This window comes from Sphaerodactylus townsendi, unplaced genomic scaffold (assembly GCF_021028975.2).
Source record: "Sphaerodactylus townsendi isolate TG3544 unplaced genomic scaffold, MPM_Stown_v2.3 scaffold_35, whole genome shotgun sequence".
NCBI classification, from domain to species: domain Eukaryota; kingdom Metazoa; phylum Chordata; class Lepidosauria; order Squamata; family Sphaerodactylidae; genus Sphaerodactylus; species Sphaerodactylus townsendi.
In genome coordinates, this window is record NW_025950528.1 from 35,001 (window position 1) to 61,580 (window position 26,580).

Sequence of the window (26,580 nt, forward strand, 5' to 3'; positions counted from 1 at the left end):
TCTTTGCTCAAATAAATCTAGTCAGCTGGCAATAGCATCCCTGAACGGTTACATCTTATTCTGACTACCCAGTATTCAAAATGGAGTTAGCAACCATACAACAGTCTGTCTTGCACATCCCACAAGTCTTCGTTGAAATTACTTCTTTCCGGCACCCGCCCTCATTTCTGCTGTTTGGAATACTGTCACCTACTTTTTTGAAGGTGACATTCTGGCCTTTAAACAAAGACAAACCTATCTCACAGCAGCAACCCCTCCAAAACGATAACTGTATGCACTTTAATGCCCTTCTCCTAAAAAGTAAGCTAAATCCACAAAATCCCAATTGAAAACAGAGCGGCACTTACCTGTGACTGCTGTTCATTGGTGTCTTCTGTGCAAACAAACACCGGGACTGTGCCTCTGCACTAGCCTGCCGCACAGGTAGAAGTGCCTGGCTCCCTAGGTCATGAAAGGGGTGCCCCTCCCTTTCAGACAGGGTGCAACAGCTCTTCCCACCCAAACCATCATGGTGTCGCAGAGGGGTGGAATTATTCAGAATAATGAATGAAAGTACGTGTGCCCTTTAAGAACCTGGGAAGGACCGAAAAAAGCACGTGACGCACGTCTGCTGCTCTGTGGCTGTATTCTATACAATTTAGATACATATGAGCATACACATACAATATTCAATACTGAGTGCTAATACACTTAAATAACAGGCAAGTCTCTTTTAAATAACAGGTAAGTCTCTAAGAATAACAATTATACATGGGATACAAGATATACAGCAAATGGAAACAACAAATGAGACTGTATCCTTAATATTATGAATGGCAAAGTTTAATGCTGTTTATTACAACTGCTGAATTTCTCCCAAAGAGACTTACCTGTTATTTAAGTGTATTAGCACTCAGTATTGAATATTGTATGTGTATGCTCATATGTATCTAAATTAACCAGGCTCCCAGCTTTCCTGAAACAAACGTCGATCCATCTGAAAAGTGAGTATTCCCAAATTATTCTCTTCAGAACAGCGTTAGCAGGGTCGAGGAGCAGGAATGGCAGTCTTCTTGCAAACAGAGGCAATGTGCCCCTTCTCTGCATTTCCACGTACCTTTTTCTAGCAGCAGAATTCAGATTTCACAGAGAAAGTTCCCTAGAAGGAAGGTGTGCCATTTCCTATCAAGACAAACCTAAACAAGCCTGCTTACTAAATTTCTCCACCGCACAGAACAAAGAACAGTTTTGCCAGGGCTCTTTGTGTGCCAGCAAATGTGAAGCACAACGGGTCAGGAGGGAGAAAGAATTGCCTATGTTGTCGAGCAGAGCCCTCTCCTGTCACTAAAGACTCAAGGACCATTAAAGCAACCAATCTACTAATGGTCCATTGCAGAGATGTTCAGTCTGTGGCTTAAAAACCACTCTGTGGCTCCTCAACCAGGCCACCATGAGGCTCTTCTGGAAGAAGAAGAAGAAGAAGAAGAAGAAGAAGAAGAAGAAGAAGAAGAAGAAGAAGAAGAAGAAGAAGAGGAAGAAGAAGAGGAAGGAGAGGGAAGGGGAAAGAGAGAGGGAGGGAGGGTAGTTTGGTTTATATCCCCTTTCTGGGAGACTCAAGGGGCTGTGTCTCTTGCCTTCCTGCTCAAACACCCTATGTGAGGTAGGTGGGAATAGAGAGCTCTGAGAGAGCTGTGACTAGCCCCAAGGTCACCCAGCTGGCGTGTGTGGGGAGTGCACAGGCTAATCTGAATTCCCAGATAAGCCCTCCACAGCTCGTACAGCAGAGCTGGGGAGTCAAACCAGGTTCCTCAGATTAGATACGAGCTCTCTCTCTGCCCTCCCTCGCCACTGCAACCCTAGGTCTAAGCAGTGTTCCTTGTGGCATCTGATCCTTGTTCCAAAAAACTAGGCAACTGCTTTGGAGAATTTCATCCTGACCATGAGCCTGAGATAAAACTACTGTTTATTTACAAAAGAGAAAAAACCCACAGATAACTTGTCCATACTTAAAGCTGTGAAGACGCATGAAATCCTCGTATAAAGCTGGGTCAGCTGCATGTGCTGAACGACGGAGTGAAATGGGGCAAAACTAACATGGAGAGGATCCAACATGCAGAGAAACACCCGACAGGGACTTTTACTGTTCAGAAGCATTTGCTCTTTAATGTCCAGCATAACAGAGTTTTGGAGAACTCAAAACACCTGCGTATCGCTTGGTGGCCTCAATCTGGTTTACAGACCCTCCCCTTCAGTCAGACTGCCCAAAGGGTGGCTCGGGTTCAACAATAGCGGGCAGAGACAACCATACATGCTCAGAAGTACTCTGGCCATTCAAAGGGTTATAATATATTTGGGTGCTGTGTGGTTTCCGGGCTGCATGGCCGTGTTCCAGCATGGAACTGACATCTGCTCCTCTAATGTCCGACGTGAAAGCCTTGGTTGCAATGCTGTTGGTCAAAAGCGTGGTCAAGTCATGGATGACTTAGACAGGGATGGCCAACCTATGGAACTCCAGCCAATTGACCATGCTGACTAGTGCTGATGGGAATTGTAGTCCATGAACATCTGGAGCACCATAGGAGAACCCTGGAGTTTTCAAGACAACAGACATTCAGGGGTGGTTTGTCATTGCCGGCTTCCATAAAGCAATCCTGGACTTCCTTAGTGGTCTCCCAGTCAAGCAAGAATCAGGGCCAACTGTGTTCAGTTTCCAAGATCTGATGAGACTGAGCTAGCCTGGCCCATTCAGGTGATTATATTATAGTTATATAAGATTAATTATGTGGTTGGAGTAGTACAGCTAGTGTGTTGTAGTGGTTAAGAGCAGTGGACTCTAATCTGGAGAACCAGATTTGATTCCCTGCTCCTCCACATGAGCAATGGACTCTAAACTGGAGAACTGGGTTTGATTCCCCACTTTTCTACATGAAGCCTGGTGAGTGACCTTGGGCTAGTCACAGTTCTCTCAGAACTTTCTCAGCCCCACCTACCTTGTACCTGTTGTGAGGAGAGGAAGGGAAAGGCGTTTGGAAGCCACTTTGAGACTCCTTGCAGTGGAGAAAAGTGGGGTATGACTCCAAACTCCTAGTCTACTCTTCTTCTAGGCAATCTAGGGAAAGCAAGTAGTATAGTAGCCACATGTGAACACACCTCTCCTCAATCAAGGGAGCAAGCATGACAAGTCTACTTGCAGCCAAGACCCACGAGACCATGGTGCACAGAAAATACGTTGTACTCTTTGATAGAAGTTGCCAACCACAAAAGCCATGGAGCCCCTCCCAAACCTTACCTCTCTCATCAGGGCAAGTTTTCTTTTTTCCAAAGACTCAGGAACTCGCAGCCTCTGCTTCTTCCATTTGCTTTTTAATGCGCTCTCTTGCAATTCCAAACGTGCCAGGGCTCTGTTCTTTGATTTGTGCATCTCGTGGCGTCGCAGCTGGATGGGGTAAAGGACATTTTCCTCAAACTTCTGACTCAAGGGACATATTACAGTGATACTACAGAGGGCACATAACGGATAGGTGGCCTCCTACACCGACTGGTGTAGTTAAAACTTTTAAATTGTTAGTAGTCAAGACTCTCATCATGTTAAACGTATCAAGCTCATGAAATATACAAGCAGAGGCCTGCAGGGGCCCAACAGCCTCTTGCTCAGACACGCCTTGATGCCTTGAAGCGGTTAAGGTGTCGGACTAGGATCTGTGAATCCCCAGGTTCGAATCCCCGCTCTGCCATGGAAACTTGCTGGGTGACCTTGGGCCAGTCACGGACTCACAGCCTTGACCCTCACAAGGGTGGGAGACCTCCAAGAAACACCAGAGGCGTGACACCGCGAGGGAGGGCAGAGCAACGGCAAACCACTACGGGCATCTCTTGCCTTGAGAAACCCTAGCACAGGTGTCAAACTACAGCGGCCCTCCAGATGTTATGTGGAGCACAGTTCCCCATCATGCTGGCAGGGGATGATAGAACCTGTAGTCCCCTAACTTGCACTATCTGGAGGAAAGCGAGTTTGACACCTGTGTGTGACAGGGTTGCCATAAGTCCAGCTACAGCAGATGGCAGGGGGGAAAAGTGAAGCTCGTTTAGAGCAAATGCTCCTCTGCTCCAGGCACCAACAGTTTGCTCCCCAGTTGCTTGGCTTCTCTTCTAAGCTCAAGGGTAAAAAGACTTAAACATCGTGTTCGGAGGAGGGAGACGAACAAAGAGACCCAAACGTGACCTGAAGATGGGCAGCAGGCATGGGAAAAGTGCATTACAAAAGACCAGGGCCAGATGGGTTTAAACAAACAACAAAGCCCTGTTTTGTCATAAGCATTCGTTCTAGTAACACCGGAACTCTCCAACTTACCAGTTCCCTCAGGAGTAGCCAGGTGTACGGTGAGTGCGTGAACAGTGGCCTGGGACAAAAGACATCCTGAAGTCCCAGGAGCAGAAAGGCCCAAGCACAACCAGCGGGTCAGTTTCACCGACATTCCCCTAAGTGCCAGTCCCCAGCACCCCACTAGCTGGGATGAAATCAAGGTTGCAAACGTTTAACAGTGACCAAATGCCTCGTAAACCCTATTGACCAAAGGAGGGCTTCTTTCCAAGCAAGCGTCCTTGAGTTATAAGGTTTCTCTTTTTTTAAGCAAGGTTTTTTTTAAAAGTCACATGCACTGCCCAATGCTCCTTGAAGGAAGGACAAGACAAAATGTCTTACTCCGGGCCTTTCCCCACTTCCCTTAAGCCCCGCGCTACTCGAGGAGAGTAGCGCGGGGTCCCTCGGCACTCCCCACTGAGAGGGGCGGCGACAGCACAGCTGCCCCAAAGCTGCTGCTGTCGCGCCCCTCAGCGCACAGCATCCCAAACTCTCTTCTCAGCGGCGAAACCCCTTGATTCAATGCGGGGTGCATTGAAGTCTTGGCGAGGTCATCAAGAGACGGCGAGGGCACACGCCTGGGATGCTGCGCGCTGAGAGCAGCGCGTGGCATAGAGGGGAAGGACGAAAGTGGGGAAAGGCCCTCCGTTGACTCACGACTCTGTATCGAGCGTTATTCTGTCAGCAGCGATGGCAGTTTTCTGGATTCTTCCTTGCAGAGCTGTGTGTGTATGTAAAGTGTTGTCAAATCGCAGACAACTTATGGCAGTGATGGCGAACCTTTTCGAGACCGAGTGCCCAAACTGCAACCCAAAACCCACTTATTTATCGCAAAGTGCCAACACGTCCATTTAACCTGAATACTGAGGTTTTAGTTTAGAAAAAATGGTTGGCTCCAAAGTGGCGCATTGCCAGGGAGTAAGCTTGGTGGTAGTAGGCGGCTTTTGCTTTGAAATGTCGTTACAGCAGCTTCGAATGGAGTGAATCCACAACCCTAGGAGGGTTTTAGAGGCAAACCCATTATTGTCAGCATCTGAGCTTACTCCCAGGTAAAGGATTGTCTTTTAGTTCTTCCCATGAAAATCAGCCCGGGGTTTAACAGAACAGGGTTACCTACCAGCCTAGATGTGTTGTGTGTGTGTGTGTAGGGGAGAATCTGTGATGGAACTCTGTGCATCACGTGCCCACAGAAGAGGGCTCTGAGTGCCACCTCTGGCACCGTTACCATGGAGTTACATATCACTGACTTATGGCAGCCCAATAAAGTTTTCAAGGCAGGGGACTAGCTTGAAGCGGTTTGCCATTGCCTTCCTCTGAACAGGGAATAGTATTACTTGGTGGTAGATCTTCCAAATACAGTAGTAAGAAGGGCTGATCCTGCCCAGCTTTACCGGGGCCTTGGCAGGGACCTAGAGGTTTTTAATGTCCCAGAAGTGTTGCTGTATGGGATGCATTTGGATCAGGCTGGAAAGTTATAACTTTATGCACATTTACTTGGAGAGCAGCTTCACCCTTGGGACAGATTCCAAATAAAAATGCACCAGAATATACTCCCCAAAAACCCATACTGGACTTGAATCTAATAATTTTGATTTGAAATTCTTGTGAACCCCAGCACCTTCCACAGACGAAGCTCTCTTACATTTATGGCCCTCAGGGAGAGAAATCAACAAAATACTCCAGATCTTAAACAAACAGGCCTCCTATGGACTACGAAATGCTTATTCTGAGACCTCCTGTTGTATCTGAAGAAGCTGAGCAGCAGCATTATCGCTGTTTTTTATTTCACATCCAAATAGGTGCCTCTTGTCCCAGGGATAGTCTTTGGGCCTTTCCCCACTCGAAGCGATCCTCCCTATGCCGAGCGCTGCTCTCAGCATGCGGCATCCCTGGCGCGCGGCCGAGGGTCATCAAAAGGCGCCGTTTTCTCCAGCGCCAGGGATGCCGCGCGCTGAGGGGGCGCGACCGTGGCAGCGTCGGGGCGGCTTCGCTGTGGCCGCCCCTGTCGTGGGGAGTGCCCGAGGACCCCGCGCTACTTGAAGAGAGTAGCGCGGGGCTTAAGGTAAGTGGGGAAAGGCCCTTAATTAGGTCTGTCCTTCGGTCCGGCTTCTGTTTGCATCCAGCAAACCCAGATGTTTGACAGAAGCTCAGTTCCTGACTAGCCACAGAATGCTCCAGACAGCCGGAAAAGGGGTAACCAACCTATGGTGTTCCAGATGTTCATTGACTACAATTCCCATCAGCCCCTGCCAGCATGGCCAATTGGAGCACCATAGGTGTAGCTATCTGGGAGGAATTAAAGAGAATGAGCGGGAAGAAGGGGGAGCAGGGGCTGCTTGGAAAGTTCCCCTACCACCGATGGACCTGGATAACGGAAAGTTATATTACAGTTTAAGTAATCAATTGAACGTATAGATATAAATTAGATATGCAAATATCCTTAAAAATAGAATAAGATTTCGACTTTGGTAGGATCTTAAAGATGAAAAAGCTTTCCAGGGGATAAACTTTTGAGTCCAAGTTCTCTTCATCAGAGCTCTGACTCTTGAAAGCACGTTCGTACCCTAAAAATCTTGTTGTCTCTAAGGTGCTACCGGACTCAAATCTTACTCTTCTAGTGCGGACTCACACAACTACCCCTGTGAAACTTTTAAACATCCTTTTTTGGGGGGGAGGGGAGGGTGGCTGTTGAGGATACCAAAAAAAATCTAAATAATTGGGTTCTAGATCAAATCAAGCCTGAACTGTCCCTAGAACCTAAAAGGACTTAACTGAGGCTGTTATACTTTTTGGTCACACAATAAGACAAGAGTCACTGGATTAAGCGATAACGCTAGAAAAAGTTGAAGGCAGCAGGAAAAGAGGAAGACCCACCATTAGATGGATTGACTTAATGGAAGCCGCGGCCCTCAGTTTGCAATGAATTTTAGGCCCCTTCCGCACACGCAAAATAATGCGTTTTCAAACCACTTTCACAACTGTTTGCAAGTGGATTTTGCTATTCCGCACAGCTTGAAAGAGCACTGAAAGCAGTTTGAAAGTGCATTATTCTGCATGTGCGGAATGAGCCTTAATGTTTTATTGCTATATTGTATTTATGAGATCTTACATTGTATTTGTTCTATGTCTCATTGTACACCGCCCAGAGCCCTTCGGGGGTTGGGCGGTCTATCAAGACCAATAAATAATAATAATACTAATAATAAGGATAGGATGGTGTGGGGGACATTGATTCACACGGACACCATGAGTTGGAAGCCTCTTAACAACACAAAGCTGTCGATGATCATCCCACTCCCAGGCAGGAATTATTCCCCCCTCCCAATTTATGCTTATCTTAAAAGACAACAACAACATTAATTTTCTAAAATAATAAAACCCGGAAGTGGTTGAAGGGTCAGTTTTAGGATTCAGGAGACCACTCAGACCCCCTCATATGAATCACCTGTTACCAGTTACTGTTTCTGAGCCTAACCTACCTTACAGGGCTCTTAGTAGGATAACTAACTCCCTCGTCTGAGGGAGAAATATGCACACTGCTCTGAGCTCCTTGGAGAGCGGGGTTGGTTAAAAACGTCCTAAATAAGTAACATTAGAAATATGGCTACGTTCAATCCCTTCCTCTGTCATTGCAGAAGAGAAGCAAATAATATCTCCCGTCCCACAAATCTACCCGTAGAAGTGCAAAGAGAAATGTGCTACAAAACGTCTTTGTAGGAGCATTTCTCGCATTTGCAAAGACACTGCTTGCCCTTGTAAAGACATTCCTTGCATTTGCAGCGACATTTCTCGCACGAGCAGTCACTGCAACTTTTCCCATAGGTTCCTACTTGTTTTCGTGCAAAGCGGCACCCGTTCATCTAAACCGGGGAAACTGTTCGAGTTTGAGTGCTCCTTTGAGTGCCTCTGGGAGGGGTTCACAGTTCGGGAGTCGAATTCAGAGCGAGGCGGAGATCATTTCCACGCTCGGACTTACGTCCCACTCCTGCTTAGCCGGAGGCTTCTTCCTTCGGGCCTTTGGCTGCTTTTTCCTAGCCGCAGTCGGGAAGCGGCTGCCTCTGAGCAGGGACATGTCGAGCCGAGAAGCGCGGCGAGCAGGCTTCAAATCCGCCGCTAGGCCGCGCGCGCGTTGCCTAGGTAACGCCGCCGGGCCTGTTGAAGCCAACCTCCGCCAGGCCCTGCCCCCTCGCCCCGCCTCTCTTCTTTGGGTGGATTTCTGAAACATGAAACCCTTTTTTTCTCATTAACTCAGTTCGGACTATTCATTCATTCATTCATTCATTCATTCATTCATTCTATACTCCGCCCAGCCTCCACTGGAGGAGCCACGTGGTGTAGTGGTTAAGCGCTTGCACTGCCACTCACATGGTCAGGAGTTCGAGCCCTCTGTGGGTCAGATATCCTGGCAGCTGGCTCATGGTCAACTCAGCCATCCATCCATTTCTTAGTGGGTAAATGAGTACCTAGCTCAGGGGTAGGGAACCTTTAACACTCAAAGAGCCATTTGGACCCGTTTTCCACAGGAAAAGAAAACACTTGGAGCCGCAAATAATTTTTTACATTTAAAATAAAGATAACACTATATATATTGGGTTTTTTTAACCTTTTACTCTGCTCATTCTGAGAAGCGCATGGATGCGTCCGCCCTGCTGCCTGCAGGGCGGAGAACAGAAGATAGGGCCAACCTTGTTCGACCTCGCATGCTGCTGGGAAAGCGCCCGCCTTCCCGCTTCGAGCGAGTGGTGAGAGGGGAAGCCCGCGGCGTGGCCCAGCCGGCCGCTGGCCATTGGTGCGCCCGCCCTACTGCCTGCAGGGCGGGCAAGGATGGGGCCGGCGGCTCAGCTCATGGAGCTGCAGTGCAAGGGCAGAAGAGCCGCGTCTGACTCTCGAGCTACAGAGTTCCCTACCCACAACCTAGCTCTTCATAGCGGGGGGTAGAGAATAACCGAGGAAAGTAATGGCAAACTACCCCACAAAGGGAAGCACGCCTTTGCCAGAAATAACTGCTGGTAATTGGTACTCGATTGTCGGACAACTGAAGGGGAAACTTAACTTTTACCTTTACCCCCAATGGGCTCAGGGCGGCTTACAATGGCATACCATGGTTGTTTTTTTTACCATGTTTAGCCTTATTAACCTTTTCTCCAGAAACCTGCTTGAGCCAATTCGAAATAGATCTGAGTATATCTATTTAGGATTCCGTGCCTGTAAGTCCTGCACTGTTGTAGACTAGGAATTCAGGGTCACCTGCTGAGAAGAGGCATTGTCGAGGGCATGACAGGCAATCCCAAGGAAGGGAGCTATAATGTGCTGGAAAGGGGAGATTTGACAGATTCATGGAGGAGGAAACTACCAGTGGCTAAGCCGTGGTGAATCAAAGGAACCTGCACATACAGAGGCAGTAAATTTCTGAATGCCAGTGCTAAAAAGCAACATCAAGGGAGAAGAGAAATCAAAAGATGCAAAAGAGTGAATGAATGCAGTGGCGTAGTGCCAAGGGGCGGGGAGGGGGTGTGCGATGCACCGGGCACGAGCTGGTGCATGGGTGTGGCAGGGGTGCAGGGCGCATGTGTGCCTCAGCTGCAGCTCCCCCATTCCCCAGGCCCTGAATGAATAGCTGTCACTTGGCTGAGGGCTTTTAGATTCTGGCTGCGGATTCACTTTCTCTCGGATTGCAATTCCCTGGTCCATCGCTTGCTCTCCATTGCCCAGGCCAACCCCTGGTTTCCCATAATCAAAAAGAAAATGGTTTTCATAGGACTGCCAGTGGATTCACTGTGCTCCTTGTCCTACTTTGAAGTCTATAAAAAATTAAAAGGCCAATTATTGGATAGAGAGTTTTTAACTTCAGCCACTGCAGCCAAGAAAACTGTATTTTTCAATCCCATTTGAACAGGGCCACCTGGTTCACTACTTGTATTGATTAATAAACCCCGCTCAAAGGAGAGCTATAATGCTCGCCAGGTTTAATGTTATGCCCTCCACCTTGTCACATGGTAGATTTAACAATCAAGAAAAGTCTAATAGATTGTGCGTGTGTAATGCTGGCTTAGTCGAATCTTTGGCCCGCCAATTATTATATCGTCCCAGATTCAAGGAAATCAGATCCAAGTATGTGAATCTTACTCGTTTCTTTTCAACCGATCACCCTGATTTATTTAGATTACTTTACTTGCTGGATGATACAGATCCTCCCTTCTGTATGATAGTGGCAGAGTTCTTTTGGGAAATAATCAAAAGCCAGCAACAATTTTTTACTTAACATTTTATTCTTTGTTCTGTGTATCCATGTTTTTACCAATTTTTCTCTTGCTGTATTTATTTTTATTGTTTATTATGCCAATAAAAGCTTGATTGATTGAATGGCTGGCTGTGGGTATGACAAGCTAGGATTCAATCATACGATGGACACAGCAAAGTAAAAGTAAATGTATTAGTTTATTGCCAAACAAACAAAGTATTCCCTAGGTCCCCCTGAATGCTCTCCGAGTCCTTTTGCACTGGAACCAGCAGGGATCTTCTGCAAATTCCCATCCTTTATGTTCCTATAAGGATGTTTCTAAATTACAACAACCACTACAGTGAGGAGATAGTCCTGGCGAGTGAGAGTCAAGCTCCTCTGCAGAAAGGCAGTGATTGTTTTTCTGGAAAGGCTGGCCTTTGGAAACACAGAGCTGGAAGGGACTTTAGGGGTCATCTAGTCCAATCGCCTACACAACTCAGAAAATTCACAGCTACCTCTCCCCTGTTCCCTTGAGTGACCCCTGCTCTATGCCTAGAAGAAGGCACAAAACCTCCAGGATCCCTGACCCATCTGGCCTGGAGGAAAATTCCTTCCTGACCCCAAAATGCCCTGGCCACATGAGAAAGGGCCAGGAGGACCAAGGACTGACTCATCCCCTCCGGCCCTCCATCTCTTGACCTGCCTATGTCCACAGCATCAGCATCTGGGCTCTGGTCTAAAACCTCCAAAGAAGGAGAGCCCCTAAGCCTGTTCCCACCGAGGAACTGCTCCAGCTGCCAGGAAGTTCTTCAGTAGATTCTTCTGAGAGAGTTCTCTCCTTCCGCAGTCAGAAGACCTTGAGGAGGCAGTCAGGAAAGTGTTGGATGCATCATGACGAAGGAATTGCTTCTGCGGCAGAGAAGATTCTGTTGGCCAAGACGCAGGTCTCATCCGGACATCCTTCCCGATGTTGTTTCGCAGCTACAAAAGAGGATAGTTTTCAGAGTTTGGACTCTCAAAAAGAGCTCACACTGCAGCCTTTCTGGAAAGAAACACACACTTTCCCCCAGAAGCACATACCTCCATGTTTTCGGAGTTTCAGTGCTAAGGTTGTCTGGGTATCTGGGCAAGGGCATGGCTGTTTAGACCAACTCCAAACAACTATGAAAAGTTGCTTGTCTCAGTCCCAAAGACAAGATCCTGGTTTGGATGCAAACCATCTCCAATCCACGGAGCCTGGGTGGGAGGGCTCCAGGATTCTTCCAGGGGTGGGGAAGGGGCACTTCCTATGTCCAAAGCCCCCAACGTCCCTTTCCTAAACTCGCTTTTTGGGTTGTAGATGGAGATCCAAGTTGGGGCACACAGGAGAGCCTTTGGTGTCCAAACCCATCTGAAAGTTCAGCAAAGCTGTCAGCAGTCTCCCTGCTGGAGAAGACAGAGAGTGCCATCCCTCCCCCATCACAGCAGGCCGGAGGAACATTTGGACCTGCCTTCAGCTCAGGGGGCTCAACCCCCTCTCAGGCCCCAACACAGTGGCATACCGCTCATTGGGCAAAGTGGGCAGTTGCCCAAGGCACAGACATTTTTACTCACGTGGGGGCGCCTGATTTCTAAGCCCTGCCCACTCTGGCTAAGCCCCGCCCACTCTGTATGGTGGCCCACAAGCCACTAGGGGCAGAGCAGGAGGACGGGGAGCTCCGCCTCTGGTGAGCTTGGGCTGCTTGGGCCATCCAGGAAGGGTGAGTGACACAGCTTCACTGCTCCGCCCATGGGGGGCATCAAACCCAGGTTTTGCCCAGGGTGCCAATTTGCCTAGGTACGCCACTGCCCCAACCGACATCATCGGCACCACCAGCACCACCCCTGGTTTCCTCCTATCAAAAGCCGGGTAGAGATACGACCTCTGGCTCTTGCCACTCTGGGCTCCTCAAACACTCCCATTCTGATTCACCCCCCTGAAACTTTTCTTAGTTCTGAGGTCCTAGGAAAAGCCTCTCATCCCATATCTCCGCATGGAGGAGTGACAAACCAACTTTAAACTGATATCCTAGATTTTCCAGGAATCGACTTTTGATCTCACCCAGCCGCCCTAGAACCCTTCCCATTCTATTTCAGCTTTCAAGAACAAGCCCATAGGATAAAGCAGAAACATTTCTCATTGGGAGGGTCAGAATGAGATAGGAATGCCATGAACTTTGAGACAAATAGGTTTCCCAGGCAAAAAACCCACCTTCCACAACCGTGATTGCTCCTGAGCTGAGCCTCAGATCCGTTGGCCTCGCTGCTGACTGCCCCCGGAGCAGTTGCTACACAGCTTCCCAGCTGTGATGCTTCGATCTCATTTCCTGCTCCCTTCAAGGTGCCTTGGCCCTTTTTACAGAAGACAAAATTGACAGTCTTTCAGACAAATAGAGGACATTGATGGGAAACTACAATTCCCATAAGGCTGAGTTAAATAGTGTGGATGTAATGAAGCTTGGAAATAGGACAGAGTTAAAGTTTATTTGTTTATTATATGACTGGATGTTTATTTGTTTATTATATGACTGGAGGCGAACCTGTGAGAGGATGTAAAGGCTCTTTCTAGGGGAGCAGGACTCCCAGCCAGGGGCGGAGCGAGAAGGAACTGTGCCCGGGGCACACGCATGCTCTGCGCCCCTGCCGTGGCGCCTCCCACCCCACCCCACCCCTGCCCCCACCCCAGTGCATCCCCGGGGCATCACATCCCCCTCCATTGGCGCTACACCACTGCTCCCAGAAGAAAGAGTGAAAGACCGCTGAATGTGCTACACTGTTTGAATATAGAAAAATGTACCTTGCAAATAGTCCTGAGATGCTTCTGAATTGCTGGGTTGCCTGGCGATAAATCCATTTCCTGGTCCAATCAGCAAGCAGATCATTAACTTACCTGGTGAGTGTTTGAGCATGACCACTCAGCATTGACCAGCCTAGGAGCCTGGGACCACCACTTCAAGCTGTGGCGTGCGAGTGGAACAGTGCCCTGGACATGGCACACAGAACGCCTGTCTCAAACCAGAGGAAAACCAGCCGTACTTTGCTCGGGGATCTGGATTTGCCCTCTGTCTTGATCCGAAGACAGACCCTCCAAACCAGCCGAGCCAAGAGAAGGGCTCATTCAGAAGTGACCCAAAAAGAACGTGGAAGGAATGGTGGAGAAAAGGACACACGTGGTGGCACTTCTGTTTCGCTTCCCTCCCCCTTTTGAACCGTTTTGCACCTGGACCGAAAGCGAACCTGATGCTCCTCCGGAGGAATTAAATGACACAAAGCGAGGACGACAACTCCTATAAGGCTGAGAGAATATGTGCAAGAGCAGACCTTGACAATGAACACAGGACTAGAGAATGAACACCAACCAGCAAGACTTTAAAAGAAACACCTGTAATCACTGGCCCATGATCACTTTGTTCTCAATGTGTTTTAAGATTGGCAGCTATGCAATGAGCCATATTGTGGCCCCGTAGTGAGTGGGAGACCAGACACCCATTCAGATGTCGCGAGAACATTCATGTGGCAGAACACTTATTCAGCCACTGATTCAGTATGCAAACACATTACCCCAATGAGAGGCTCATGAACAGTGAAACTGCTCTGTGAAAAAAACCAGCTCTGAGACTCACAACCCAAGAGCAGAACCTTCTGGCAACCCAGCGGATACTTGAACATCCCCACTTAGCCCTGTCCTGCCTGGCAGATCTAGCCCTACTGGAGGTGGCAGAGTGGCCTGACCGGTCTTAGGAATAGCCACCGTGGCCCGTCCAGGGAGAGGAGATCCCTCTCTGATCCTGGACACACTCACTCTTACCACAGGAGGGATCATCCGTGTCAAAGACACAAGGCGGGTTGTCGAGAGGAGGGCTCCCCTTCTTCCAATGGATGGGCCCCAACCAGTCGATCTGCTTCTTGGATCCCATATAATGACCCACCACCTGTGGGAAGAAGGGGCAGGGTTCAGATCACAGATCACAACGCCAGGGTGCCCCTCTCTCCGCTGAACACACTGGAAGGGTTGTGGCCCCCTCCACCCACCCTCAAGTCCCCTAGTCCCACTCAGGGCTCTTGGATGCAGGTTCATTGTTCCCCCAAACCCATGCAGGGGTCAAATGGGACAGCCTGGGCACTCTCCTCGTCCCAACTTAGCTGCGCCCACACACACCTGGAATTCTCCACTCTCCACATCTGCCATGCTCCACAAGTCGAAATCCATCTCTCGCATATTGTTGCTGTCCATGCTCACTATCCCAGTGACACCTGGAAGGGACAGGGGAAAGCACATCATCTCCAGTAGACACTCGTGGCTCAGGACGGAGGTCACTTCCTGGAAAGGCCCTATGAAGCCAGATCCCGCCCCCTTCACTCCCTCTCCCACTTCCCCCTGGCCTGATGTGTCTCAGCCCAGCGCACCCACTTAGTTGCTTCCACCTGCCCCCACCAAACTGCCACCCTTTCACCTCCCACCAGCATCCCATACCCTGGATTTTCAGGTCCCTCATCTTTTCCAGGATGCGGCTGGTATCCCGCTTGGTTCCTCCTTCACGCAGCGTCTCGTTCAATGCCCTCATATACAGCAGCAGCGCATCGTGGAAGCAGCCGGCCACCAGGCGCTCTTCCTATGGTGGGACAGTGAGCGAGAGAGAGAAACAATCAGGAACTATCCTGCCCTCCCCCCCACCTCCCCTGTTCTGGAGGCTGCCACTCCCTTCGACTTGGAGGTCACCACAAGGGGGAACCCTCTGGACACAGCTCTGGGGGGTTTGAAGCCACCAGAAGTGCCACGTGGTGGCCCATGATAAACTCACAGGCAGGGTGAGAGTCACGCCAGGGGCAAGACTGCTGGAAGGGACATGAGAAGGGTGGGCTCTCCTGAAACAAGAGCTCTCATGACACATGGCCCTGCTCTCCACCCCATAATAAGAGAAGGGAGGAGGAGGCAGGAGGGGTTGGGTGTGTGGACTTACCAGCGAGTCATTGAGTGCCACGCCAAAATCTCTCTGGGCCCGCAGGATCAGCCCAGCTCTAGAAGCATGGGCATTCGAGGGTTTGGAAGGGCACCGTGGGGGGTGACCATCAGCACCGTCTGCAGTTGAAGACAAAGGTCAAGGCAGGGACACCTTCCGGGGGCCCAGGGCAGGTCTGGCCAGCTTGGATGACACAGCAGCAGTTTGGCCAGGCCAGGGTTCAGCTGGAGCTGGCCTCCTAGCAGACAGACAAGACCCTGCCTCGCCCAGGGGCAGCCCCCCCCCCCCCAATGTCCTTCTCTCCCCTCCCTTTGGGCCAAGGGAATCTTGGCCCACAGACTCTTGGATTCACACACAGAACTGCGGCCAGAAGCTCCACTTGGCTTCATCCAGGTAAAACCATCTCTTCTCCTGCCGGCCTTCCCCAACACCCCCTCCAGCTGCCCATTCGAGGCAGATCCCAAAGACCCACGACTGCAAATCTCCCTCCCTCATTGCAGGAAATGTGGCTCAGTCTGGAGGAGCCAGAAAACAAACTTATGTATGTCTCAAGGCAAAGAACCTGGCCATGCTCACCCAATCAGAAGGGATAAGATCTCTGCACCTGCTCAGATGCAGGAGCTCCTGGGAGTCTTGACTCAACACATTAAACTGTGATCCTCCCCAAATCCCATCATAGCTTCACTTTTGCACTGCGACACAACCAGGGAAAGGCAAAGTTCTTTGGGGAGCGCCCACCCTCCGCCCTCCAGTTTTCCTCTCCTTCTCTTTCATCCTGTAGCTCCTACCTGGAAGGCCTCTCGGAGATCTCCTGCATCCTGGCCCTCCTTGCTCTGCCAGGGTTTGGCTGTCTGGCGATACCGCTCAGCTTGGAGGATTCCCCCAAAGAAGTCCAGGTGGAAGAAGACGTAGTCACCGTTGGTCATGTTCTGGGCCTGCGCCACACGCATGATCTGCTGCAGTATCTCCAGAGACGCACCGATGAAGACCACTGAGAAGAAAGCACACCGGCCAGAGAAGAATCTGTCAGACATAAAGGAAGGAATGGAGGCCAGGAGGCTGGGCAGTGGGGCATACTTGCTCACACATGAAGCACAAAACTTGACTTAAACAAGTTATGTGGGCACAAGGATGCCCTTTCTTTGGCACCTCATTACATGGGCACTGCAGAGTTGTCTCCCTTCTCCAGTATCTAGGTTTCCATCAAGATGTCCCCGCCGGTACTCCCCTCCCTTAATGAAAATGAGCTTTTTGCCAGATTGCACTTAAAGAACATAAGAAAGAGCCTGCTGGATCAGACCAGAGTCCACTCGCAGTGGCCCACCAGATGCTTTTGGAAGCTCATATGCAGGATGTGAAAACAATGACCTTCTGCTGCTGCTGCTCCTGAGCACCTGGTCTGCTAAGGCATTTGCAATCTCAGATCAAGGAGGATCAAGATTGGTATCCATAGATTAACTTCTCCTCCATGAATCTGTCCAAGCCCAGCCTGCTCCAGCGCCACCCATGTCCAACTTACCACTGAGCTCTTGGGGGGTAGGGTGGTCTATTAAATTTAATACATAATAATAATAAAATAAAGCTATCCAGGTTAGTGGTCATCACCACCTCCTGTGGCAGTATATTCCAAACACCCATCACGCCTGCGTGAAGAAATGTTTCCTTTTATTAATCCTAATTCTTCCCCCCCAGCATTTTCAATGGATGCCCCCTGGTTTTAGTATAGTGAGAAAGAGAGAAAAATTTCTCTCTGTCGACATTTTCCACCCCATGCATAATTTTATAGACTTCAATCATACCCACTCCCTCAGACGTCTCCTCTCCAAACTGAAGAGTCCCAAACACTGTGCAGCCTCTCCTCATAAGGAAGGTGCTCCCAAACCCACCCAAAACTCAGAACTCAGCAATTCATGAGCACTGTGGATAACCCCTTGTGACTTTTATATGGACTTCACTGGAATTCACTGTAGAGTGGAAACATCTCAATGTTCCTACACTTTACCCCCAGAAAACAAAGCTCCAGTGCTTCGCGAAGGCCTTAGGGCCAAAAAACTTATCAATCAAAGGCAGAAAGTAAAGCTGGCTGTTCGCGGATTTTTACAGTGAGCCTCACCAGATATGCAGGAAGATTACAGCTCACACTGATGTCCACAAATCACACAATAAAATCATGAATTGAATTCTTTGGCCAGGGCCATGAAGCAAAAACATAGATTCAGGGCACAGATGCTCATGAATCCATAAGAACTGTACGCAAATCCTGTCCCTAAATTACAGTGGACACACAATTTAATCGCCCAGTTTATCTCAAAAACATAGATTCAGGACATAGATTCTCATGAATCCATAAGAACTGTACACAAACTCTCTCCGTAAATTACAGCAGACACACTTACAATCCAAACACCCAGTCTATCTCATTGTCCTTGTATGTGCATTGAGTGATTCTCATGTTACAGACAACGCATGTACAGCTGAAAGCGAGGTACAAATCCAACATTTATCCCAGTCTGCAGTATCACTGGTCAAGTGTACGTGCATTGGGACTTCCTTGCAGTTACATATATGCAGGCAAGAAAGCTGTATGTGGGTTTATTCAAAACATGGCCACAGGGCTACTGAAAGAACAGGAAATTATTATTATATCACAGCTCTCCAGGGCCAGAACCATAAAAATCAGGGATCCAGCATTTTATGGTCCTGCCGTGGGGCAGCAAACTATTGTGTCCCTGAAAATTTTTCCTGAACTCCACCCAAATCCACCATTTCATCACATTTCATACCATCATCAATTAACTGGATTTTTTAAAAAATACTTTCACGGTGCCTCTTTGGTACAAAAATGCATTGAAAACACAGATCCTCATGCATCTGTCCAGTTTCTGTATGGATTCTACCAGATCCCACCTCTGAGACCCATCATGTCACGTCAAATGTCCATGGACTGCATGGCTCAAAGCCACCAATCCTCTTTTTTGTTTAACTACCCTGCCCCCCCCGCCCCCATGAATAAACTGACTTTCCATCCATCTTGATCACACCCACAACATATTTGCTCAGAAGAAAGCCTCCAGGGCCACGTGCCAGACCAGACAACAGCAGCAGTTTGAGCGCCCAAAACCCCACCACAAAAAAGACCCTTTAAAAATACATGGAAAATTATGACCCAAGAAAATTCATACAGTTAGAATCAGGGTATGGACAGAGAGCGCAGGATTGAACACAGCTCCCCATTTATCCTGCAATTACAAATAATGCAAATAATAATTTGTAAGGATTCAGCACGAAATCCCTTGTTTGTATTCCCCGTGCCCCCAGACGAGTGGCCTTCTCGGCCCCCTCCTAATGCCCTCCAATTCCACCACCTTCCCGGCCCCTGCGCTCCAGGAAGAAGGGGGCAACCAGGTGTGACGTCCCAGGGAGCACAGGTGCGGGTGGGGGCAGGGTGCTGCTGACTCCGAGACCTGAGCCCCCGCCCCCGGGGCCGGTGGTAGACTAGGAGGACCCCTCCCGACAGGCTGGCAGAGGCGGGCAGCGAAGGTGGCACCGGCCAACTGAACGGCCACAGCAGGTTTCGTCTGATCAGCCTCACCTCGCCCGTGGGTCCGGATTGACTGGACAGCCTTGTCCGGCTCGTAATAGATGAGTCCATAGGCAGTGTAGTTGGGGCCGACCTGGAACAAGTCCTCCAAGTTGATGGCATCGGGGACTTCATAATCGACGTCGACGGCAGGGACTTCATAATCTAAGACGACGACGGCGGCGCGGGAGGTCCAGTTGAAGTGCCGCAGCAGGTGGGACACCAAGACGTTCAGCCCGTGCCCCGCCGGGTACGCCTGCACCGTCGTGGCGATCCTGCGGGCCCAGGTGTCGCTCTTCCAGTCGAGGCCGCCGAGCGTCAGAAGCGGCAGCCGCCAGTGAGGCGAGCCAGCAGCACGGGCCGGTGAAGGCTTCCCCGAGGGCGCAGGTGCCCCCCACCACCAGCACGTCGGGGTCGTGGGAGGCCTTCAGGTCGACCACCTTGAGCTGCAGCGCTTCCAAGTCGCAGCCGCGGTCGTCCTGCACGGGGACGAAGACGGGGCGGACGGCGAGGGCGGCCTGGCTCAGCTGCGGCTCCAGCGCCTCCAGGGCCAGGCTCAAGGCGGGCCCGACCCGCGGCCAAGCCAAGGGAGAGCGCCGGGGGTCCTCGGGCAGCAGCGCCCCCACAGTCACCTCCGTGGGGGCGGGCCGGGCTGCCGAGAGCAGCAACGGGGCCAGCAGGAGCAGCGGCGGCGGCAGGGCCATGGGTGGGCGGGAGGAAGAAGGGGCTACTCTTGGCTCCGGGTCTCTGCGCTCCTCCTTCTTTCTGTGGGGCGGCTGCGGTGCCCCCTCCTGATAAGGAACCCTCCGTGCCTCCCTTCCTCCCTCCCGCCTCTCCTCCGGGGGCGGCGGTGGGGGGGGGGGCGAGAGGCCAGCCTCCTCGGGCAAGGGGCAGGGACAAGGACGTAGGTAAGGAGGGGGGGGGGTTCTCGGGTTCAAACCCCCCCATTTATGTCCGAAGCTCCGTCCAATAGGAGCTAATAGAAGATGGGGGCTACACCTTTGAGGGTCCATAGCTTTGGACACCCTGAACCAAACTTCACCAAACCTGGCAGATATCATCAGGAGAGTCTCTTATTGATACCACCCAGGGTTTGTGAAGTTTGGTCCAGGGGGTCCAAAGCTATGGACTCCCAAAGGGGGTGACCCCATCCTCCATTGTTTCCAATGGGAGCTAATAGAAGATGGGGGCTACACCTTTGAGGGTCCATAACTTTGGACACCCTGAACCAAACTTCACCAAACCTGGCAGGTATCATCAGGAGAGTCTCTTATTGATACCACCCAGGTTTTGTGAAGTTTGGTCCAGGGGGTCCAAAGCTATGGACTCCCAAAGGGGGTGACCCCATCCTCCATTGTTTCCAATGGGAGCTAATAGAAGATGGGGGCTACACCTTTGAGGGTCCATAACTTTGGACACCCTGAACCAAACTTCACCAAACCTGGCAGGTATCATCAGGAGAGTCTCCTAAAGATACCCTAAAAGTTTGGTGCTGCTAGCTTAACAATTGCACCCCTGACAGCAGGCATCCCCCAAATTTCCCCAGATTCTCCTTTTAAATCCACCCCCTTCGGCATGGATTTACAGGGAGAATCTGAGGTCCTCAGTTTAGAAGAAGAAGAACAGTTTGGATTTATATCCCCCTTTCTCTCCTGTAGGAGATTCAAAGGATCTTTCAACTTCCTTGACCTTCTCCCCTCACAACAAACACCCTGTGAGGTGGGTGGGGCTGAGAGATCTCTGAAAAATTGTGACTAGCTCAAGGTCACCCAGCTGGCATGTGTGGGAGTGTACAGGCTAATCTGAATTCCCCAGATAAGCCTCCACAGCTCAAGCGGCAGAGCAGGGAATCAAATCTGGTTCCTCCAGATTAGAATGCACCTGCTCTTAACCACTACACTACATTGAAAGTGATGCTGTTTCAGGCTGGGGGATAATCCACCCCAAAACAGCATCACTTTCAATGTTGTTTAACTGGGGACCCCAGATTCTCCCTTTAAGGTGGATTTAAAAGGAGAATTTGGGCTCTCTAGTTTAAACACCATTGAAAGTGATGCTGTTTGGGGGTGGATTCCAGCATCACAGTGGCTGCCGGGGTGGGGGAGGGGCACAAAACTCAGATTTTGCACCGGGCTCCATTTTCCCTCTATGCCTCTGCCCAGAGGGGAGGGCAGAAGGAACTGCCAGCTGCCGGCTGGGAGCCCAGCTGGTGGGGGGCAGGGGAGGGCAGGGCGGGGGAGTCTGCCGTCCCCGGCCTTGGAGAGCTGCTTTTATAAGTGCTAGGCCAGGGGCGGGGCTTGGGGAGGCGTGGCCATGCCCTAGGGGTGGGTGGGGGTGTGGCCCCACCCCCGAACCCCCCATAAAAATCTATACCTACGTCCCTGGGCGGGGACTAAATTTGCCGTTTCTCTCATGCCAGGCCCGGGCCAAACTCTCCCCCGGCATCACGTTCACGTTGGCTGGAGGCTTTGTGGAAATCCACCAGGGCCTACGCCTTGGACCCCTGGAGGTGGTGCAGCAGGTGGGAATGGGTGGCCTGGCAGATCTTACAGAGGGTTGCTTGCAGAGGAGTCCATGGACAGACCATCGACACCTGCCAGGCTTCAGGTTTTGTGCCAAAAAGCGGAGGACCAGTCTTGTTTTTCTGGGGCTGCCCTGATCCCTGGGGTCATATCTCTAAATGTCTGAGCCCTTCATGCACAAGGCCCCATTTCACACCCTGACATCTCCAAGGAAATGATCCAGCAGTAGATGAGGTGAGTTGTGAAGAAGAGGTTCTGACTGTAATATTCTCACACTGGTTGTCAAATAGTGAGATCTGGTGGGGGGGGGGAAACGTGAACTATCTAATGCAAAAGGTAAAAAGATGGGGGGGGGGGTTTAACAGGAAAGACCCCTCCGTGAGACCTGGTGCAAGTCTTGAGTAGACACTACTGACCTTGACGGACCGAGGGTTGATTGAGTATAAGGAAGCTGCAGGTATTCATTTGCTGGACCCTGCTTACTGTTGCTTCCCTTGGCCTTCTGTTTCTGTTCCAGCAGGAAGTGTGTGCAGAGTTGAGATGGAGGGGAAGCACATGCGCAGGTGACAGAAGAAAATGATCACCCAGAGAGGGAAGGAGAGAGCCTTATTTGTCATCAGTTCTCATGCCTGACATCTAACCAAAGTTTTGCAGAGTGTTAATCTTAGTGCCTCAAAAAAAGTTACAAACCCATGCATTGGTTTCCCCTGAACCCTTCCAGAGAAGTATATTGGGGTGTTCACTGCTGCCCCCAGAATGGGAGAGCGGGCTGAGACCCCCTCCTGAGAGCTCTGTCCAAACCTCTGTCCATCCGTCCGTCCGTCCGTCCGTCCGTCCCTCCCTCCCTCCCTCCCTCCCTTTCTATTTTATTCTCACAACAACCCTGCAAAGTAGACTAGGCTGAGAAAGAGCAAGTGGCTGAGGATTCAAGACTAAGCAGACATTTGAACTCGGGGTTCTTTGAGCCAATCTTAACGAAAAGCCTGCAGCTGCTCTAATTCTTGTTTCTTGAATATCAAGAGGTCTCGTTCCAGGAGGGAGAGGAGCAAGACTGGGAGCGCATGTGTGTCTGTGTGTGTGTGAGAGAGAGAGAGAGACAGTGAGAGAGGGGGGAGGGGGAGGGAGAGGGAGCGTCCTGAGGCCACAGATGGACAGAGGCTTGGACAGAGCTCTCAGGAGGGGGTCCCAGCCCCTCTGGGGTCAGCACTGAACACCCCAATATACGAAGGGTTCAGGGGAAACCAATGCATGGGTTTGTAACTTTTTTGGGGGCACTAAGATTAACACTCTGCAAAACTTTGGTTAGAAGTCAGGCATGAGAACTGATGACACATAAGGAACATTTTATCACCTATTTCGTCTTATCCTGCTTTGCGGTGTGTTGCTCGCAGGGCCTCCACCACCAACTGCTTTTTATCAGTAAAACTTGTGGATCTGTGCACTTCTGCTGACCAATATCTTTACCCAGCAGGGAGATCAAGAATGCAGATTGACACACACCCCTGAAAACCGAATATCCCCTGCACCCGCCAAGAACCCATTTTATTTCCCCAGCCGGTTCTGGTGACAGGGGAGGGTGGGGGCTCCCGTCCACAAGAGGCTGGCATAGTTCCTGCAGTCTATTAAGAAGCAGGACGGTAGAAGAGTGTGTGTGTGTGTGCAGGAATATGCTCTGAGCCATCTTGGGGGGTGGGATGGAGCAGGCAGGGTGGTGCAGCAAAGGGAATGTTTGGGGTGGGGCAGAAGAGGCAGAGCTGGCAGTGATGGGGGGAGAACAGGTTGGGCATGTGAAGCACCTCTAGGACAATCCAGGTGTCAGGCGAGGGGGGGGGGAGGCTCCCCTGGCAGCAGAGGTAGGAAACACGGATACAGAACAGTCATCCTTGAATGGTCAGCTCAGTGACCAGATATTCCTTCTTTTGTGGCAGGTTCCAAATACCAGAGCCGGGGGGGGGGGGGTCACCCACCCTTCCCTTGGGCCTGGTCTGTCACCAGAACACCCAGGAAACAAGAGGGATTCTTTATGGGGAATGTTTGGTACTCGGAGGTGCGTGTTAATCTGCGTTCTTGATCTCCCTGCTGAATAAAGTTATCAATCAGCAGAAGTGCACAAGCCTGCAAGTTTTACTGATAAAAAACTGTTGATGGAGGTGCTCTGAACAACACACCACAAAGCAGGATAAGATGAAACAGATGATAAGATGTTCTGTTGGTGTCATCACTTCTCAAGTCTTTAGTTTGATCACTGTTGTGCAGGGCGTTAATCATAGTGCCACAAAAGAAAGCCCGTTTTAAACCTCAAGGTCTCTATGAATTGGTCTTCCCAGGACCCTTTCAGAGAATTATACGCGGGTGATCAGTGCTGTGGGACCCCCTCCTCAGAGCTCTGCCCAAGCCCCTCTCACTGGTGACCACAGGACGTCTCCTGACACCCCCCTCCTGAGACCCAGCTGTCTCTCTCTCTGTTTCCAGTCTTGCTCCTCGCCCTCCTCAAATGAGGCTTCTTGATATTCAGGCAACTACAGCAGCTCTGGGCTTTTTTCTGAGACCTGAATTCAAATGCTTGCATCAATCTTCAGCTAGTCACTCTCTCTCAGCCTACAGGGTTGTTGTGCTTATAAAATAGGGTATCTCCCCACGAGTTCCAAAGAGGAAGGCAGAACACAGAGGTGTGAAACAACCTGCAGGATTAAGACACACAGAGGCCAAGAAACAAGAGAGTTGATCCACAGAAGGTGCTGTCTGATACAGTGTGATGTCCTGGTGTCAGAAGTGAAGGGGGAAGGCTGAATGTAGCGGGGACAGGCCTGCCACCCTGCCAACCCCAAGCAGTTAGAGCAGTTCTGGGCTTTTTTCTGAGACTGACTCAAGAAGACCTGAGTTCAAATGCCTGCTTAGTCAGGAATCTTCAGCTAGTCACTCTCTCAACCCAACCTACTTTACAGGGTTGTTGTGGGAATAAAGTAGGGTATCTCCCCATGAGTTCCAAGGAGGAAGACAGAGCACAGGTGTGAAACAACTTGCAGGATTAAGACACACAAGAGGCCAAGAAACAAGAGAGTTGATCCACAGAAGGCGCGCTCCCTCCCTCCCTCCCTCCCTCCCTCCCCACGAGTGGACTCAGAATGAGCAGCCCTTCTGGTGGATGAGGGATTGGCTGTCTGAAGGGTCCAGCCCTATGGGACCCCACACCGCCATTTCCTGGGTGTGCTGCCAGCCCTGAGCTTACCTGAGGCAGGGAGGCTGATTTCTAGGAGTGCCCAATCCGAAACCTGACAGAAGGACTGACAGGTGACACCCCACACCCCAGTGGCTGCTCATTGGTTCCTGCCAGTCAGAAGCCTTCTGCCCCTGACCCTCGTGGGCCCCACGCCAGTTTAACCCCCCTCATCCAGGTTTTCTGCCTTCTTATTGCAATCTGTCCTCAGCCACCTTGGAGAATGAAAAGTGAAGAATAAGGCTGTTTTAATTTGTGGAAGTGGCCCAGTCCTGGCCCAAATTTGGGACGCTGGACATCAAATTCCAAACAAGGAACTTGCAGCCGACATGTGAGCACAAGAACCTGAGGTGGATCAAGGGACAGCGTGAAGAAAACATACAGTCCTGTATAGTTAGGCTTTTAGGCAGAAGGCCTGTTCTGTGTTGTAGAAGTGAATGTTGCTGTCATTTTCATGCTTTGAGATATTTCCTTAAAACATTTCTATACCTATCTTTCCCCAGCATCCTGGGACCAAGATGGGTTCCCTTAGTTTAACTACCTGTCATTTCTGGGTGCCTCGGGCCCAACATGGCAAGATGCTGTGTGTCTCTGTGTGTGGGAGAAGCAGCACCATCCAGCCCTGACCAGAACATCATTTCCGTTGCTTATCATGCAGAGATCCCTCTGACCCTAAGCTAGGATGGACTCAGCACAAGAGGAAGAAGTTCCTTGTTGTTCCAGTATCTGACACAAGCCACGGAGGATTCGGTTTTTCCCTGGGGACACCACTTCATCCATGCAGAAGTCCCAACCATTACAAGAAAACTATTGTGGGACTTTAAACAGCTGCAGCTTTGCGTTGAACCGGTATAATATGGATAAGCATCAGCTTCGAAAGGGGGCTGCCTGTTTTCACCTGTTCTTTTTTCCCTCGCTCAGCCTGAATGCTTGGACAGACCACTATTCTTTTTATTCACGTTTTAAACTTCCTTCTATTTCAAATGCTGATCTCTGGGAACCCACCCCACCTATGTGGTCTTGCCACCTGCATTGTGGTCATGTGGAGGGACAGTGGGGAGGCTCACCATCCCTGGAGCAGGGCAGCTACGATGACGTTGCAAGGGATCACCCCCTTTGGAGCTCCTGGACAAAATTGGGCATGTACTGTGGCTGGATGGAACCTATATACAGCAGTGCAGGTGGCATGCTAAATGCACAACCCCATTTAGCAAGAGACATACTCTGAGTCACTGGTGGCAGCTGGGGATCCCAGTTCGATTTCGAATACCTTTAATGGCATATAAATTGTTTAAAATTAGCTTAGCAAGATAATAACAGCCTTTACAACTTTACAATTTCTGACGAGTTAAAATAACACCATTAAAAAATTTAGCCACCGCTTCCAACAGCTCGTAGTTGTGGCTGTTTAAAAGATATATAACCTTCTGTTTATCTGTAATGCCTTCACTTCCATGCAGGAAGGGGATTATGTGCTTCTTCCTACCTATCTCATAAAAGGGACAATCCAACAGCATATGAGATACTGTTTCCACAGAACCCATGCCACACGGGCATTTCCTTTCTTTATGTGGGATTCCAAGGTGGCGTCCAAAGCTAAAGGAAGAAGGCAGGACATTACATCTAGCTAAGGTGATTGCTCTACGCCACCGGGCCTCAACCAGGAGATAAAGGTACTGGGCTGCAATTAGTCTATCCATAGGTATTCCCAGAGAGATCG

General features: G+C 50.3%; 2 long non-coding RNA genes across 2 annotated transcripts; one reads left to right on the plus strand and one right to left on the minus strand.

Moving 5' to 3' along the window:
• Positions 1-10,758: 10,758 nt before the first annotated feature.
• Positions 10,759-13,908, minus strand: LOC125425379. The gene is made up of 2 exons (XR_007243357.1): positions 12,793-13,908; positions 10,759-11,543 (listed from the first exon to the last, which is right to left on the minus strand). It is a non-coding gene; the product is annotated as an uncharacterized LOC125425379 (long non-coding RNA).
• Positions 13,909-19,850: 5,942 nt separating this feature from the next.
• LOC125425381 lies at positions 19,851-26,230 on the plus strand. Its single transcript, XR_007243358.1, has 3 exons — positions 19,851-20,029; positions 21,541-21,877; positions 25,364-26,230. It is a non-coding gene; the product is annotated as an uncharacterized LOC125425381 (long non-coding RNA).
• The last annotated feature ends 350 nt before the right edge of the window (positions 26,231-26,580 follow it).